Source organism: Peromyscus maniculatus, chromosome 8 (assembly GCF_049852395.1).
Source record: "Peromyscus maniculatus bairdii isolate BWxNUB_F1_BW_parent chromosome 8, HU_Pman_BW_mat_3.1, whole genome shotgun sequence".
Lineage (NCBI taxonomy): Eukaryota > Metazoa > Chordata > Mammalia > Rodentia > Cricetidae > Peromyscus > Peromyscus maniculatus.
Genome location: NC_134859.1, coordinates 45731673 through 45749447, shown reverse-complemented (window position 1 = coordinate 45749447; position 17775 = coordinate 45731673). Strand labels below are relative to the sequence as shown.

Here is a 17775-nt window from a genome sequence, read left to right as displayed (position 1 = left end):
AAAAAAAAAAAAAAAAAAAAAAATTCATGAGTGGGGCCTGGCATGCAAGTAGCCCTGAGTTCTATTCCCAACATGCATAAACCTGCTTCATAATGATGCAAGCCTGCTTCCCAGGACCAGGTGCAAGCCTGCTTCCCAGGACCAGGTAACTGGAAGAGAATTCAGGAGTTCAGGGTGATCCTCAGTTACATATTGAGTTAGGCTAGCCTGTTCCCTCTCCCAAAGAAGGAAAAAAAGATTCAAGAGTCACAAGTCCTAAAATGTTGTTAATCTAATGGAAGCTGAAGCAGGAAGTCTGGTCTACATGACTTTGCTGTAGACACAGCAAATTTGGTCACTACTCAACTCAAGCTTGTAGAGAACCCAGATTAGGGAAATGCCATGCCTCACCCCTCTAGCCCTGGTCAGCTTTGTGCCTTTGAAGTCCTAAATATTTGAAAGCCAAAAATTGTTCTACCTGGGACTCATCTCCACACATTTCCATAATCATTACAGCATCTTTTAACGTCGCAAATAACTTTAGAGTTGTGTTGTGAGTGTTTCCTGGTAGATGTGAGCTTTCTCAGCCTGAAGCAAAGGAGCTGAGGTCCCACCCATGGGACCCTAGACTTTCCCCATGGGAGGAGGCAGGAGGCTGACGCGGCTCATGCGGCTCACGCTGCACTCCCTCACCCCTGTGGTATACAGATGGTTAACAGTTGCTGGGAAGGAAAACTGGTGGTGTAGCAGCCTTAAACTGGATGTGTTTCTGCTGGGAACCCATCCCCCAGGCTCTCAGTGGTGGATCTGATCCTTTGATCTGTTGTCGGGGTCCTGTTTGGGGTGAACAGACATTTGTTTATATATCCCCAGGAAGTCATAAAAATTAAAATGTTTGCCACGGAAATTTGGGTGACCTATCCAGGGTCACATAGGAACAGGCCAGCAGCCTGTCCCGACACAGCTTCTCTGGCTCCCTCTTTTTTGGTAAAGTTCCTCTTCTCACAGTAGACCTTACTTTTCTCTACTGATGCAGACACTGTGGGCCGACAGTTAAGTTCGGATAACAGGGACAAGGCTCTCCCTTTCTCAGGTTGGAAGATAGATGTCAGGCTTTGAAAAAGACAGCATCGGATTTTGTCTGTTGATGGAATTCCGGAGTTCTATCTTTCATGGAGGCCTCCTGCATGCAGCCTACACTCATGGTCAGCTGCATTTTATGGAAGTATGGCCTGTAGGCTTCAAAAAGTGCAGAGCTCAGATCTCTAGTCTGAACACATCTCCAAAAACAGGTTTTGCAGAAATTATTACACAGAGTAAAGATAAGTTGGGAGAGTTCCGTGTTACTTGGGAACAGTTAGACCCTGCTAGCTGCACCTCCAGCTGTTACTGAGAAAGAGAACTTTCCCTCCAGACACCCCTGTGCCCTGTGATGCTCCAGTCCCTTCAGATATCTCTGAACATGCATGGCAATCTTCTAGCAGGAGGTATTCTGTTCGTATTCTGTTTTGTGTTACTGGTACAAAACAGTTGTTGTAAGTTAAGAGGAAAAGTTTATTTGGATCCATGGGTTTCGGTTACCATCAGTTGGCCCTGTTATTCTGGGCACATCATGGTGGGGGCACATGATGTGGTTCCTGTTCCCCTCCTGGTGACAAGAAAGCAGAGAGACAGAAAGTGATCAGGGCCTTAATACCCTTTCATAGACACATCCCCAATAACCTAACTTCCTCCCATTGACCCCAGGTCCTAAAGATTTCACCATTTCTCGGTAGTGCCACAGATTCGGGACTAAGCCTTCGACACATAGTCCTAAAAAAGACATTATGAACAAGAATATGAACCTTTCAAAACCAGTCACTTAGATTTATGTGGGTCTAAACTGACCAACATCGTTGGAAAAACCAAATCCCAGGTCACAAACGCTTGCAAAGCAGGCAGGGCTGAGGGGAAAGGCAGAACATTAGCCTGTGCGGTTTGGATTTTCCCTTGTTATGAGCTGAGGATAGGACTCAGGTGGGAGAGGACAGGACTCAGCATGAAGCCCTGGCTTCAACTCATGATTGAGGTTGTCACTGGAACAGTGACATGGAACAGAGGGATGGACGAAACAGAGGGGAAAACCTGAGGATGGACCATTCAGTACATGCATGCTGAGGCCATCCAGATGTGCCCCTCAGATCTTCCTCCAGAAAAGAACTTGCTCTCTACTTACGAGGAATGTTAATGCACAGGCTCTGGCTGTCAATCTTCCCAGCTGTCATTATCCAGGAGCAGCTGAGCCACTCCCACGGGACACTGGGTTCCTCCTATGAGCTCCCATCAGCTGGCTGAGATGGAGCCAGGCATGCCCCACTTCTGTGTGCTCCCTGCCCATTTGGTCTCATGTGCATTGCTCTTCTAGAACACTCTAAAGCCTGGCAGATGTAGGGAAATGCAGCCTGCAGTAAGTGGAGAGACCACACCGGGGTGTAGTGCATTCCTGATGAGCTCCTGGCCTGGTCCCAGAGAGCAGCACCTAGCCCTAATCCTTCCTTTGTTTAACCACATTTTTTGTTTCTCTTACCGCCCTATGTGAATTTTGTCTGAGAGTCAAGGACCAAAGAGTCCCCCAAGGATCAAAGGCCTACGCAGAACTTGGTTCAGGAAACCTGAAAAACCATGGCACCTGATAAATCAAGTAATTTGTACTTGGCATTTGGTCTCTGGGAGTTCCTTTTAGGTTGCTTTGAAGGTACAGAAATTAACTGGCTAAACTGTAAATAGAGTAAATAAAAATGCCCTAGGTGAAGGGATAGGGCTCCCGTACTTTGAGGCTGGACCCCCCTGCAGCCATGAAAGGCTAGATTCCTTCTTAAGATGCCTCTGAGTCTTCTTTCCACGGAGCTGCGTGAACCCACACACCACACTGTGACACACAGCCACACTGGGATGTTGCTCAGTGGTTCAGTGCTGTGCTCCATAAGTGTGCCTGCGCTTGTGGAGCAAGAAGAGGATGTCCAATCCCCCAGAACTCGAGTTACAGCTGGTTGTGAGCTGCCATGTGGGTGCTGGGAATTAAACCCTGGTCCTAACCAACTGATCCATCTCTTCAGCCCTTTAACTGCTTCATTAGTACATAATCTGTAGAGAAAAATTAATGTGACAGAGCATTTAAAACATTTGTTACCCTGTGATCCCAGGACCAGTTTGCCTTTTACACAAGAGTATCAGTTCCCTAAACCATCCCCCTTCCCCCCCTCTGTGTGTGTGTGTGTGTGTGTGTGTGTGTGTGTGTGTGTTCCCATAGAGGCCAAAGGTGTCAGATCCCCCGGAGCTGGCTGGCCTTAGAGGCAGTTGTGAGCTGCTGGGCATGGATACTGGGCATTTGCAACTGCAGAGCCGTCTCTCCAGCCCTGCTTTTCCTTTCTTAAAAACCTCCATTTTTACTCTTCTTCTGTGTGCCCCTGGTAAAATCTTGAGACATAAGGACCTGGGAAGTTCAGTGGGTGCCCCTGGGTCTCGGGGCCACACTTCTAAAGCTGGGGAGTCACGATGGGCGTGAGCCAGGCCATTCACCTGTCTCTTCCCTGGACTCCTTTCCACCTGGGCCGCTTAAGGACCCAAGGCTGCTGGGTCCCCAGAGTACTACCACATCTGCAGGTTTCCCCAGGCCCTCTGCACTCGTCTGCACACCCCAACATTCCTCACACCTTCCCAGAATCACAGCGGGAGACAGGAACTCCATCAGTGTTGTCACCTACAGGCTCATAATGCTCCTCCCTTCTAGTTAGTTCGGATCCCCACTTTTCTGTCAAAATGCCTCTTTACTTCCCTAACTGTTCTCAGTTCCTCCCTATTCATCTAGCATAGACAGCCTATCCCAAGAGTATGGAGATAATTCTCCAGAAAAACACACGGCCTTGAACATTGGATACAAAGAAAACAGCCTCTCCCACCCGCACTTTTAACCTGATGATCCAAAACAAAACACAAAGCCCTTCAGATAAGAAAGCTTCTTCTCTGAATCTAGCCGACGAATTCTTGAGGTGTTGTAAATTTTAATTTATGGTGTGTGTGCCCGAGCGGACCATGTGCCTGCAATACCCAAGGACACCAGGAGGGGGAGAAAGATCCCCTGGAACTGTTGTCAGCCGCCAAATATGGGTGCTGGGAACCGAACCCAGTTCTCTGAAAAGAGCAGCAAGTGCTCTTAACTACTGAGACATCTCTCCAGGCCCAGGTTTGTTTGTTTGTTTATTATGCATTTTTTCAAAAGCTTCTTAGGCAAGAAATTCCTTTTAACTAAGGTAAAAGAAATAACTTTAGAGGCGCTCATGGCAGGGACTGTTCCTGGGAGCAACAACGTTTGCAATTGTTTTAAACTCCAGTCACAGAAGAGGAAGCGCAGCAGAGTTGGGGATTCAAGCCAGTGTCTGGGATCTCCTGTGCCTACACTCTGGCATGGCCAAGGCTGTGTGGGTTTGGGAGACAGGAAGGAAGGAAGGACACTCTAACCCAATCGGTCTCTTGGAAGACTGAGACTAGATGAAAGGCACACCTCTCTCCACTCCAGAGACCCTGGTAATTATTTTTTACTTACTATCTCTTGAACTACAAAGTAAGGTCAGCTAGGCATGGTGGCACACCCCTTTAGTTCCAGCAATCGGGGTAGGGGGTGCGTTGTTGGGGGGGGGGCAGAGGCAGGCAGATCTCTGTGAGTTCGAGGACAGCCTGGTCAACAGAGTGAGTTCCAGGACAGCCAGGGCTACATAGAGAAACCCTGTCTCGAAAAACAAGCAAACGCAGGTTCTCTTTCATTGACTCCCTAAGAGTTGAGCTATAAGAAGCAACTCCTCCTCCTTGCCTCTACCATCCGCCGGGCAGCCTGAAGCAGCAGCCATGAGTGAGTGCATCTCCATCCATGTTGGCCAGGCTGATGTCCAGATCGGCAATGCCTGCTGGGAACTCTACTACCTGGAATGTGGCATCCAGTCTCACAGCCAGATGCCGAGTGACAAGACCATTGGGGGAGGTGATGACTCATATCACACCTTTAGAGACAGGCACTGGTGAGCATGTGCCCCGGGCAGTGTTCGTAGACCTGGATCCCACAGTTACTGATGAAGTTTACACTGCTACCTACTGCCACCTCCTCCACCCTGAGCAGCTCATCACAGGTAACTATGCTCATCCTGGTCACTACACCATTGACAAGGAGACCATCGGCCTTGTCTTGGACTGAATTCACAAACTGACCTCTGCATAGGTCTTTGGGGCTTCTTGGTTTTCCACAGCTTTGCCGGGGTGGGGAGTGGGGGGTGGGAGATAGGAGATGTGTAGGGGTTGTGGGGGGAGGGGGCGGTCACGACTGGCTCTGGGTTCACCTCCCTGCTGATGGAGCGGCTCTCTGTTGATTACGGAAAGAAGTTCAAGCTGGAGTTCTCCATCTACTCAGCTCCCCCCTGACCCCCTCCTGCCAGGTTTCCACCACTGTGGTTGAACCCTACAATTCTATCCTTGACACCCACACCACTTTGGAGGACTCTGATTGTGCCTTCATGGTAGACAATGAGGCCATTTATGACATCTGTTGTAGAAACCTTGATATTGAGCACCCAACCTACACTAACCTAAATAGGTTGATAAGTCAAATTGTGTCTTCCATCATTGCTTCCCTCAGATTTGATGAAGCCCTAAATGTTGATCTGACAGAATTCTAGACCAACCTGTGCCCTACCCTTGCATCCAGATGGCCACATATGCCCCTGTCATCTCAGCCGAGAAAGTCTATCATGAGCAGCTTTCTGTAGCACACAGAGATCACCAATACCTGCTTGGAGCCAGCCAACTAGATGGTAGAATGTGACCCTCGCCCTGGTAAATACATAGCTTGCTGCTTGCTGTACCATGGTGATGTGGTTCCCAAAGATATCAATGCTGCCATTGCCACCAACAAAACCAAACGTACCATCCAGTTTGTGGACTGGAGCCCTACTGGCTTCAGGGTTGGCATTAATTACCAGCCTCCCACTGTGGTACCTGGTGGAGACCTGGCCAAGATCTAGAGAGCTATGTGCATGCTGAGCAACACCACAGCCATTGCTGAGGCCTGGGCTCACCTAGGTCACAAGTTTGATCTGATGCATGCCAAGCTTGCCTTTGTGCTTTGGTATGTGGGTGAGGGCATGGAGGAGGGGGAGTTTTCTGAGGCCTGTGAGGACATGGCTGCCCTAGAGAAGGATTATGAGGAAGTCAGTGTGGATTCTGTTGAAGGAGAGGATGAGGAAGAAGGAGAAGAATACCAAATTAAACTCACAAAGGTGCTGCCTTTACAGGGAAGTTTATTCTGTTCCAACATAGAAGGTTGTGGTCTGATCAGTTAAGTTGTAATGTGGCAATGTGTGTGTTCATACAGTTACTGAATTATGCTTTAAACATGGTTTGTCATAGACCCAAGCCATCCATTTCACTGATGGGTTTTTAAAAAAATATTCCGTCTTAAAAACAAACAAAAGAATGTTCCTGGGGAGGGGGGGGGAAGGGAAAAAGCAACCCACAGAGACCAGAAGAGGGCATCAGATCCCCTAGCACTGAAGTTACAGATGGTTGTGAGCCACCTAAATGAGCCAGTTTATTTAGGAGGGAAATCATCATTAAAATCTATGTATCTGTACCTAATGTTAAATTTCAGAGTTTGATGAAGTTTTTTATCCTAGGGTCTTGTAAATGTTGTTTTGTGTAAGCAACATTTTAAGGTTTTACGAAACATTCAATAGATCCAAAGGATCATTTTAGTAGATTTTACGAGGGTAAGAGTACCTCAGTTTATGAGTATGTATTTATCAAGGCTTTCAAAATACCCAAAAACCATGCGCGTTCACACATATGCATTTTTAAAGTACACGTGGTAATGGTGCTGGCTAGGTATTTGCCCTCCGTGAAAATTCGGATACTTTCTGTGTGCGATCTCTGCACTGGTACACGCACGGGGCCACCATCCGGACGAAGTAACAGCACCGGGAAATACTAGCGTTTCCGTGTGACGACTATTCCGCGATTGCTCTTTCCTCCAAGAAATGCTTATTTGTACAGTTAATAAAGCTGCCGCGCCTTTCCTGCTGGTTTATCAAGCCTCCTGCTGGTTTATCAAGCCGTTCGCTTGGGCGTAGCCCTCTCGCGCCCCCGCGTTTCTTACTAGGGGACAGCGGACTAAGAACCAGCGCTGGCACCCGGTGCCCGCCTGGTCTCCATCATCCCGGACCTGCAGCTCTGGGCCCGGTGCCCGCTTAGTCCCCATCGGTGCCCGCCTGGTCCCCGCCACCCGGACCTGCAGCCCTGGGCCCGGTGCCCGCTTGGTCCCCGTCATCCCGGACCTGCAGCCCTGGGCCCGGTGCCCGTCTGGTCCCCGTCATCCCGGACCCGCCGCCCTGGGCCCGGTGCCTGGTGCTCGCTTGATCTCCGTTATCCCGGACCGGTCGCCCTGGTCCCCATCGGTGCCCGCCTTGTCCCCATCGGTGCTCGCCTGGTCCCCGCCACCCGGACCTGCAGCCCTGGGCCCGGTGCCCGCTTGGTCCCCGTCATCCCGGACCAGCCGCCCTGGTCCCCATCGGTGCCCGCCTGGTCCCCGCCACCCGGACCTGCAGCCCTGGGCCCGGTGCCCGCTTAGTCTCCGTCATCCCGGACCGGCCGCCCTGGGCCCGGTGCTCGCCGGGTCCCGTCACCCCCGCCCGGCCGCCCCGGCCCTCCGCCTAGGCGGCCGCCATCTTACAGGGCGGGGCCCGCGGCCTCCCAGCCGCTGTCAGTCGGGTCCCCCGGCCCCACGGTCCCCGGGCGGCCCCCGGCTCCCGAGCATCCATCCCTCCGTCCCTCCTCGGCGTCCCCTCGCCCGCGAGGGTCCCCTCAACACTGTGTGTCCCGCGAGTCACCGCGAGAGACTGAGGAGGAAGAGCCCAATGTGTGTCGCCGAACGAGGGTCCCCGCGCGCGCGGCGGTTCGGGCTGGCGCGGCGGGATTCCGAGCTCCTCCCCTGCATCCGCGAGCCACAGCGCTCTACCCTGAACCTCTGAGCAGAGCCCGGGAGCGAGCCGGTGGAGCGAGGCCTTTAGCGATGCAGAGTCCCTAGCTCGCTGTGACCTCGTGGCGCAATGGTAGCGCGTCTGACTCCAGATCAGAAGGTTGCGTGTTCAAGTCACGTCGGGGTCAGGGTGGCCTTTTGCTTTTTTCCTTCGCCAACTACGGCCGAATAAAGTACAGGGAAGCTTTAAGAAGAAATTAGATGAGTTCCGGATTAGACCGTTCTTCTCACGCCATGGAAGGCAGTACTTCTTTTTCTCTTCCTTGAGACCGAACACCCGAATGCTCGGGAAAGCGATGACTCCCTATGACCGACAGGAGGCGCTGCAGCCGCAGCCGCAGCATCGAGGTGGGACCTTGGGGACGGTCCGCTGACTCAACCTCCAATGCCAAAGCCCTGCCTCGCCCCTCGGGCTCCGCCCATCCCCCCCATCAGGTTACCTAGGCCTGCGTGAGCTATCAATGCTGATGTAGATCTCTCCTTGTTTGCCTTGAACTTCGTTTTCTCAGCTCCCGACTCCAAACGGTTCTTGGTCTCGCGATGACCTCCTCAATGGTCATATCTTCAAATTCTGTGCCCGATCCTTAGCCCCGCAAGTCCGGTTACAACCATTAGACCTGGATGGTTTTTTTTAATAGCTTTGTTTTAAATCTCCTTCCCCACCCCCACCCCAAGATTGATTAAGAAAATAAAAGCCTGCTGCATCGAAATTATAAACATGAAGCTCAAATTGAGTATCTTTTATCTGAAATGCTTGGGGCCAGAACTGTTTCAGATTAAAAAAAAAAACAAAAACAAAAACAAAAACAAAAACTTTCGGAATGCGGGCTGTCTTAGGGTCACTATTGCTGTGATGAAACACCATGACCCAAATCAACTTGGGAAGGAAAAGGTTTATTTCACTCACAGTTCCATCTAATAGTTCATCACCAAAAGCTGTGAGTGGAGGAACCTGGGGGCAGGAGCTGATGCAGAGGCCATGGAGGGGTGCTGCTTACTGGCCTGCTTTCATGGCTTACTCAGCCTGCTTTCTTAGAGAACCCAGGACCACCAGCCCAGGGACAACCCCACCCACAACAGATCAGGCCTTCCCCCATCAATCATTAATTAAGAAATTGTCCTAAAGGCTTGCCTACAGCCTGATCTTATGGAGACAGTTTCTCAGTTGAAGCCTGAGATGACTCGGGCTTGTGTCAAGATGACATAAAACTAACCAGTACATCGGCATACGTGTAATTACATATCCTTGAAATGGGACTCAAATTCAAAGACAGAATTCACTTATATTTCCTATATATCTTGTGCCCAGTCGGAAGATAATCATTATGATATTCTTAGTGTTCTTGCATCTGATGTCCACCTGTCCTGTGAGGTCAAGGTGTAGAATTTTCCAGCTGACCTAGGTATCATGTCACTGGTCAAAAAGTTTTGGGCTTTGAAGCATTTTGGATTTCCAGTTTAGAAATAGTCAACCTGTAAATACACTTGTTACTGAAATATGTATCTGTTTTTAGAAATGTGAATGATGACTCTGTTGTGGTGCAGGACTATAATCCTAGATCTGGGGACGGTAAGGCAGGGAGCTGCAAGCTCAAGGCTAGCCTAGGCTACATATCAAGACTCTGTCTCAAAAAAAAAAAAAAAAAAAAGTAGTGGATGAGTGCATAAAATATACTGATATTGAAAGTATAAAATTTAATGTGAAGCTTCTCTGATCTATTCTGAACGCCAATTCTAATTGTTCATTGAGTTCTGTAGATGTTGATTCTGATTAATTTTGGTGTATGATGTTTTTATTTATCTGTGATTTTGTTCAAAATAATAAAGTTTATTGTAAAAAGGATTATACACATCAATTCTAGGACAGTGTATCACATCTGAAGAACGAGGAAGAAGAGACTGTGGTATGCTTAAGTGCTCTCTTTCTCATCAAAAGAATGTAAAAAATGACTTCTAGGGTTGGAGAGGTCACTCAGTAGTTAACAGCACTGGCTGCTCTTCCAGAGGACATTTCAAGTCCCAGCACCCACATGGCAGCTCACAATCGTCTGTAACTTTAGTTCTGATGGATCCAACATCCTCATGCAGACATATATGCAGGCAAAACACCAATGCACATAAAATAAAAATAAATAAATAGTTTTTGAAAAATAAGTAAAATAAAATATGGCTCTTGGATATGATTCACTCCACCTCTCTGGTACTGACAGGAGGCTGGCAGAGGTGGAGATGAATTTCCTCTGAATGAGATACCAGCCTCACATCATATTGGCTAGCTTTCTCATATATAAGGTCTCAGACAAGATTTATTCACAGTAACATTTAAAAGAAAAGATATTAAGGGGACTGAGGAGGTAGCTCAGCTGGTAGAGCGTTTGTGTAGCGTGCATGGCACCCTGGGTTCTATTCCCAGACGGGAAGAAACTGGGTGGGATAGATCACCAACACAAAGAGTGCACCGAAAAATTTAAAAGGAGAGAGAAAGTTTGAGAAAGCGTTGAGATAATGAATATAGAGTGAAAAAAAAATCTAAATCTAAATAGCTTCTCTGAGGAAGATAACAGAGAGCAGGGGAGGGGCAGTATTCAGAGATGGTGATTTGTCATTTTCAGACCTGACAGCAAGTGAGTTCCCACTTGAAGAGGTCAGTGTATTTTAAGCCTGATATAAGACACCCATCCCCACAAGTGGTTTGAATGAGAAATGTCTCCTACAGGCTCAGGTGTTTGGACACTTGGTCCCAGTTGGTGGCGCTGTTTGGGGAGATTTTAGAACCATTAGGAGGTAGTTCCTTGCTGGAAGAAGTATGTCCTTTGGGCTTTGAGGTTTTATGTTCTGGCCTCACTTCCTGTTTCTCCCTCCCTCTCTCTCTGTCTCTTAGACATTGATCTGTGTACCCTGCAGAGCTTGCAAATGTCATTGTCTCCTGGCAACTACAATTGTATTTGATCTTGGCAATGGCCACCATATTCTGTTTCTGATAAAGCTATAAAAAGTCTGATTGCCTTTGCAATAAACTTGTCTAAGCCTTAGTCTTGCTGTGGCCCCTCCAACCTGTGCCTGCTTCTAATTCCTTGACCAGCCATATCAGGTAACCTGGGCCTGGTAAGTGAGCACCCATGCTTACAGGAAGTGAAAATCTTAGCAGCGTGACATCTGTTCTGGTGATGACCTTCTGGATCCAACTCATCACTGTGGAAGTGCAGGTGAATGAGAAGAAGCCAGGGTGACTAGGGAGGGACCTGTCATGCTTATTGTTTATTGATTGACTGATTGGAGGCAGGTAAGGATGACTCTGAACTGTGTGAGTGAGTGAGTGTGTGTGTGTGTGTGTGTGTGTGTGTGTGTGTGTGTGTGTGTGTGTGTGTCTGTCCTCAAGAGTTATTCCTTGGGTTTATAATTTTTTTGTTACATTTTTACTTATTATTTTGTGCATCTGTTTCACACATCAGTGAATACTGAGGATGCACAGACAACATTCCAGGGCATACTTGGGCATGAATATATATTTTTTGAAATGGGGTCTTGTAGGAGCGAGTGTACCCCTGTATGAATGAATATTCATAATAGTCACAACATGAGCACAGCCACATCAAGGAGCCCAAAGCCCCTGGGACTGGCAAGGCTTTCCTCCTGGCTCTAGTATGGATGTTGACTGTATATGCAGGAAGTACTAACTACAGCTTTTTCCTCCTTGATGACATTGTAGGCGCCTGCATTTACTTACCAGGCCCCGGTTGCCTGATATGGCCAGTGGAGAAATTAAAACCAGGCCCAGGTTGGAGGGGCCACAGCAAGACGGAGGCTGTGACAATTTTATTGCAAGCAATCAGACTTATCGGAAATAGAATACAGTGGTGATTTCCAGGATCAAATACAATTGTGGTTGCCAGGATACAACGACAGCTACAAGCTATGCAGGGTATACAAGATTAATGTCTAAGATTAACATCCTTACACATTTCTATATGCTTCATTGATTTCTAAGGGAACACACAGAGAAACACAAAGCAGCCTGAATGCTTCACTGACTGAGGGAGTGCCTCAGTTTCTCAGGAACTGAAAGACACACAGCGCCCCAGGAGCTACAGACTCTAACCTGCAAAACATAGGATGCAAGGCAGTTAGGTCAAGCCAACTTCATGATTCTCTAGACTATAGCCTGAGATGGTTCTCCTACAGAGATCTTCTGCTGAGATTAGCTGACCCACCACCTCATTGGGCTGTACATAATAATCATGCTGAGTTTCCCTGATGCTGTGTGTCTCTATCCAAGTGCACAGCCAACCAATCCCAGCTTTTCTGTATGTGTGTCTCATTTCTTCATTCTCTGTCCCTCCAGTCAGATCAGTGCCCCAAACACTCAGATTGCAGCAGGGTCTCCTAGACTCCAGGCTGAAGCATTCTCTGCCTTCTCAATTGCTGTGGTTACAGGCTCATGCCTCTGTACCTAGCAGAATTTTGGGCAGAGAGGAATTGCAGACTTAATATGCAGCACCAGTAAAGCCAAGCACCCAGAAAACCTTGCAGAGACAGAAAGAGAACAGTCTTAATCTACAACAAGCAGCTCAGTTCTGAGTATCTGCAGGAAGCCTTGAGTGAGTGACGTCCTGGGTGCATGTGTGTAGTTGATATGAGCACAGCCGTGTCAAGAACCTTAGCCTCAGATCCATGGGAAAATGGCAAAGTCTTCCCCCTGGGAGGAAGCTCAGGGGGATGGCAAAACCTTCTGTGTGCAGATGTTGACAGTGTGCAGAAAATATCTGCTATAGCTTTCTCTTCCGTGATGCTCCCCCATAGCTGCTCCTAACCGAGATGAGCTAAACCTGCCTCTTTGTTTGGCTATATATGATAACTCTGCTGCTCTGTTTATTTGCATGCAACAACTCCCTAGCTTCCTGTTCTTCTGCACACAGCAACCCTGCCCCTCTGTTTAACTGTATAGTAAACACACTGAGCTTCAGAGCGCCCCGTCCACCTGATCCCGCTTTTCTAGGTGTTTGTCTTCATTCTCCTGGTGCCCCTGTTAGGTCCAAGTCCCTGGAGCTGTGAAAAGAACTCAGCAAGTACGTGAGTGACCTAGAATAGGGAGGGCATTCCTGGGTGTAGATGAAATTCTAAACGGTCGCCGGACCGGTAGCTCTGGCCAGGCCTGGGGCCTGTAAACCACGTTGGGCGCCAAATGTAGATGGAATTCTAAACAGTCTTATTAAACAAGAAACACAGAGCCAAATACAGAGTTAAAAGCCCAAGAGATCAGAGCACTAGCGAAGAGCCAAGACTACCTTTTCTTACCACTTGCTGCTATTGCTTCCCCTGAGAGAGAGACCTTCTTCCTGTGTGAATTGTCTTTTTATTGCCTTTCTGTTCTGCCTTCTCATTGGCTCTAAACCCAACCACATGACTTCCTGTCTATACAGACCTCCAGGTCTCTATGGTTGGTACTGAGATTAAAGGCTCGTGTCACCATGCTGGCTGTGTCCTTGAACACACAGAGACTCTGCCTGCCACGTGATTGGATTAAGGGCATGTGCCACCACCGCTGGACTTCTGATAAATGACTCACTTTAGCTCTGATCTCCAGGCAACTTTATTTATTAACATACAAATAAAATCACATTTCAGTACAAATAAAATATCACCATACCTGGGTGATGTGTGGGAACAGGACAAAGCCCAGAGAGATGAGGCCATGTAGGTAGGGACCTCCTCTATAGGACCCTAGGTGGGACATTATGTGTGGCTTCTGCATGCCATCTGAGGCCTGCTGTCCCTGACCTTATGCTCTGTCTTCCTACTGTGGCATCCATTGTGGGATAAATCTTTCTGTACACTGTGAAGATGTGTCTCTGCCAAGGCGCCTTCTGATTGGTTTATTTTTATTTTTATTTTTTTTTTTTTTTGGTTTTTCGAGACAGGGTTTCTCTGTGTAGCTTTGCGCCTTTCCTGGAGCTCACTTGGTAGCCCAGGCTGGCCTCGAACTCACAGAGATTCGCCTGGCTCTGCCTCCCGAGTGCTGGGATTAAAGGCGTGCGCCACCACCGCCCGGCCTGATTGGTTTAATAAAGAGCTGAATGGCCAATAGCTAGGCAGGAGAGGATAGGTGGGACTTCTGAGCACAGAGAGGAACTCTGGGAAGAACAGAGGCAAGATTCATCATCAAGGAGTAAGTTGGATGTATAGTATGGGGGAGAGGTAGTGGGCCACGTGGCAGAACATAGATTAATATAAATGGGTTAATTTGAGTTATAAGAGCTAGTTGGGAACAAGCCTAAGCTAAGGCCAAGCTTTCATAATTAATGAGCAATCTCTGTGTCATTATTTGGAAACTAGCAGTTCAAAGAAAGCCCAGCAACACCTCTGGGGTTCCTTCTGTTGGTCACATCCCTGTAGATGGCCTTCTTTTGTGTTTAGCTCAGCATGTCACTTGATCAAGTAGCACATCTGGGGACGGTGGGATGTCATCCGTGCTCTCTGGCTTCAGTGTGGCCCTTGCGGGGTGGCAGTAAGCAGAAGAATGGAAATGTATGAAGGGTCCAAAGCTTGTGGCAGCGCAGAGTCAACTCTACCCATGAGATTTGCAGAAGCCTGGAAGATTCCAGGATTGTCCTCTAGACTCCCTACCCCTCCTGACTGCCACAAAGCTGGCTTCCCAGCTGGGATTGGCAGCAAGGGGCCGCCTCAGGGCTGTTGCTAGGCATGGATTGTGGGTCAGCATTCTATTTTTATATCTGGCCTGGCCATTGCCCGTTTCTATATTTACTCTCTAAAGGGTGCTCCCAACTGCCTTCTTACAGGGTCACTGCAAACTGTGGCCTGGATAGGGGCACACAGATCACCTTTTCCCACTGCTCACTCTTGTCTCATGCTGCTGATAGCCCGTGCCTGCCTTCAGGCTCGAATGTGTCAGTGGGCAGAACACTAGGTCCTCACCAGCCCGAGTGCTGTGTCAGCTTGGATTTGGCCAGGAGGTGTCTCCTGAAAGATTCACGCCCAAGGCTGCAACACCAAAGGACTCCAGTATGTAGTGGTGTGACGTAGCGGATGCAAATACAAGTGTCTAGTGTTTCTCTGCTGTTAGGTGGTCCGGCCAGGGCAGGAAGTTCAGTTGGTTTTTATCCTAATGCAGGGTGGTGACTGTGTCTCACTCCATTGGTGGGAGCTTGACCCCCCAATATGATTAATTCATAGTTGATATGAAGAGGAAGGTTGAAATGGAGTCAAAGCTCAGGAATGACTGGCATTCAGGGCCTGGGCAAACAGGTGTGTACACAGAGGTTTACAGGATGGCCCTTGTTGGCCTAACCATCTGTCTTAGGGTTTCTACTGCTGTGATGAGACATCATGACCATGGCAATTATTATAAAGGAGAACATTTAATTAGGGATGGCTAATTAATACAGTTCAGAGGTTTAGTCCATTACTGGCATGGCACAATGGCAGCACACAGGCAGACGTGGTGCTAGAGAAGGAGCTGAGAGGTCTACATCTGGATCTGCAGGCAGCAGGAAGAGAGAGTGACACTGGGCCTGGCTTGAGCATCTGAAACCTCAAAGCCCGCCCCCAGTGACACACTTCCTCCAACAAGGCCATGTGTCCTAATCCTCTCAAATAGTGCCTCTCCCTATGAGCCTGTGGGGGACCATTTTCATTCAAACCACCACACCATCTTAGATTGGAAAGACTTCCTTATAGCTAGGCATCCAACGCCCACTTATGCTGAGCAAGTTGGCAGGTTAGGAGTCTCTGCAGTTGCGGCTGCCCAGTACAAGAAGAAGCTTCTCTAACTATAGCTGACACTAATCTATGGCCACAAACGTAATTATTTAGAAGGCAATTTGGTGAGCATATCGTGTCTTTTTAGGACATGCTGCTGGATTTATTATTTTTTAAAATTCTTTTAAATTTATTGTTACATGATTTTTTTTTATCAAAAGAATGGAATCTGAGTCATATCTCTGGTCCCGAGTGGAGGTATGACACCCTAAACTGCCCCCAAAGATCATAATATTGTGAAGACATAGTATTAGTCTTCCCCCTATTAAGTGTTGATTAAAAAAGACCTGTCAATCATACGGACAGGAAAATGTCTTTCTGAAAACTCTAACTGGGCCTGTGACACAGCTCGGCAGTAAAGGTTTGCTTTACCGCTGCCCCCTGATGTTCTGAGTTTGATCCTGGGTACCCACATGGAGAAGGGAGAGAGCTGACTTTCTCAAATTGTCCTCTGACCCAGCGGCACAGGCCCCTCCCCTCCCATGCATACATTAAATGAATAAATAAATGAACAAATAAGTAAGTGTAATAAAAGCTGTAGCTTCAAGAAATGTGATTCACTTGAGGGGATTTTAAGGAGTTAGGAGAATGACTCCCCTTTAATGAGCTAGGTGTGTGTATAGCCTAGACGACCCCTCCTTCCCAACGCAGTTGCTCCCAGATCTCTTCTGCTAGTCTTGCCTTCTTTGCTGAGGTCTAACTTGGAAAGCATAACTTTTCTTCTCCTTTTTTGGGTGTTTGAGACAGGGTCTCGTTTAGTGTAGGCTGTCCTCAAACTCATTTTTCCCAGGCTGTCCTCGAACTCACCCTGTAGCAGAGGCAGACCTTCTGCATCTGGCTCCCAAGTGCTGGGATTAGAGGCCAGTGCCACGACGCCCAGAGAACCTGTCTTCCAAAGATGCAAGAATCAGGTACCACCCAACACAGTGTCAAAGAAATGCTTGGAGGAAAAAAGTGTCCACAAAATGCCTGGCCCTTTCCACTTCCCTCAGATCCTGGAATAAAATAAAATGGTCTCCGCCACTCACCCCAGTTCCCTGGTTTTTCTGCAGCAGAGACCACTGATGGATTTTGGTAGCAGTGGGACCTTTGAGGGGGGTCATGACACCCTGACTTTCTCACCTCCAGAGAGACAGAACAGTGTGTGCTCTGGAGGGCGGCTGTGTCTGTGGGCTCACGTCTGTGTGTACCACCCAGGCTGGGGAAGCGGAGCAAGCAGCAGCAGCCAGGGTCTGGAGGCCGCTCGCTTCGAGCCTCCTGAACTTGATGCTCAGACGGAGAACTCCCTGCCATAGCTCACCTCAGTCTCTGAGAAGGGCAACTTTCTTAAGTGGACTTTAGGTCTGGGGGAGTTACGTGGTTACGAATGGAGTTTTAGGGCAGAAGCCCCAGCTCTGGCTAGCCCCAGTGGGCTATGCTCAGGCACCATCCTCAAATGAGACCCGTAACCCTGAAAACAGCAGACATCCATACGAACAGCCAGGGAGAACAAAGGGGTCTCGGGGCCTCAAGTCCATCTTGGGATACGGTCAAAGCCGAGGTCTCGCTGATCATGGTTTTACTTCTGGTTCTGCATGGGGGTTGGAGGAAGTCCTTATTGCTTGAGGGGCACTCTGTTCTCAGGAGGTGGATGCTCTTGCTGCGGGGTGCAGCCTCAGCCTCGTGGATAACTGCCCTCCCACGCAGAGCGGCTGTCATGGAAGGCACTGCTCTTCCTCTGGGGTCTGTGACAGGATTGTGGCCGACGCCTCAGCTACTCTTATCTTTGCGCCTTCAGGCTGGAATCGTGTGAGACAGGTCAGCTATCCTGGTTTCTGGAGTGATTAACGAGGGCATGTGTAGTTGAGCAGGAGCCGGCGCAAAGTTAAGAAGGTATACAATGAAGACAGAGGGGCCGGCCTTTCCTCCCGCTTTTAGGGACTCCGGGGGCCGAGGGAAGGGTCAATGCTGCACACAAAAGCAGC

At 48.7% G+C, this 17775-nt stretch overlaps 1 non-coding gene and 1 pseudogene across 1 annotated transcript; both read left to right on the top strand.

The window, feature by feature from the left end:
* The first annotated feature begins 4860 nt into the window (after window positions 1–4860).
* Window positions 4861–6472, top strand: LOC102904303 (tubulin alpha-1B chain-like; annotated as a pseudogene).
* Window positions 6473–8091: 1619 nt separating this feature from the next.
* On the top strand, window positions 8092–8163 carry Trnaw-cca (transfer RNA tryptophan (anticodon CCA)). The gene has a single exon. It is a non-coding gene; the product is annotated as a tRNA-Trp (tRNA).
* Window positions 8164–17775: the final 9612 nt, after the last annotated feature.